Source organism: Mastomys coucha, unplaced genomic scaffold (assembly GCF_008632895.1).
Source record: "Mastomys coucha isolate ucsf_1 unplaced genomic scaffold, UCSF_Mcou_1 pScaffold16, whole genome shotgun sequence".
Lineage (NCBI taxonomy): Eukaryota > Metazoa > Chordata > Mammalia > Rodentia > Muridae > Mastomys > Mastomys coucha.
The window spans coordinates 25,277,015-25,278,112 of record NW_022196898.1 but is presented as its reverse complement, the minus strand read 5'-3'; the positions used below and the strand labels follow the sequence as shown (position 1 = coordinate 25,278,112).

Sequence of the window (1,098 nt, the reverse complement as noted above, 5' to 3'; positions counted from 1 at the left end):
GGGATCCTGCCCGGGTCTCTGGCTTAATGTGCTCTCTGGAGGCAGGCCCTCCACTTGCAGGGAAGGGGAAGGATATATTTTCTAAGAAAAGAATCTATTTTCAATAAAAGGGATATTTAAATTAAAAATTATAATACAGTTATTTTGGAACATAAAAAAGAAGAAACACCTGGTATATTTTGAGCACTAGTTATTATTTTTATAATTATAAATACATATTTATTTTATATTAGTTATTTCTTTAAACATTATTTTTTCCCAAAGGAGAAGTTAGAGAAAGGAATAAAGGAGCTGAAGTGGTTTGCAACACCATAGGAAGAACAACAGTATCAATCAACCAGACCCCACAGAGCTCCCAGGGACTAAACCACCATCCAAAGAGTACACATGGAGGAACTCATGGCACCAGCTGCACATATAGCAGAGGATAACATTGTCTGGCATCAATAGAAGGAGAGACCCTTAGTCCTGTGAAGGCTCAGTTCCCCATGCCAGGGCAGTGAGGTGGGAATAGATGGGTAGGAGGGAAAGCACCCTCATAGAAACAGGGGGAGGGGGATGAGATAGGGGGTTCTGGAGGGGAAATCAGGAAAGGAAATAACATTTTAAATGCAAATACACAACATATCTAATAAAAGTATTTTATTAAACAAAAGGTATTTATGTTATCAGTAGTGTTTCTTTCTGGTGCACTATGGATTATTTACAGTAGGTAAAAAATCAAACACCCAAACACCCACAGAAGTAGAAGAAAACTGATGTTGTCAGTTGTTCTCCAACATTGACATCTCATTTTTTGACTCTTTGAGAGAGGTAAAGTCATAAATAGTTTTTGAGAAATAGCCATTCATCACTTGTTGCATATGAACAGGTTACTATCAAAGGAGAAGGTAACTACAAGTAGCCTTTGAAAAAGCAAACAGGAAGCAATCACATGTGCTTACTTCTCTGTTCTCTTGATGAAAACAATCTTAATATATAACTGGGATGTATTTTACAGGTGAATATATTACAAGTGATCTTTTTATCAAATTCACCATCCAGAATAGACTACTGGAAAGTAGTCCTATATTTCTACTTCAAAAAGTAACACTCCCA

The 1,098-nt window shown here is 36.7% G+C and overlaps 1 long non-coding RNA gene across 1 annotated transcript in view; it reads left to right on the top strand.

Annotated features, from left to right (window-relative positions):
* LOC116094070 overlaps positions 1 to 1,098 on the top strand; it is a 24,487-nt gene that overhangs the window by 15,438 nt on the left and 7,951 nt on the right. The gene's annotated exons all lie outside the window — the stretch shown is intronic.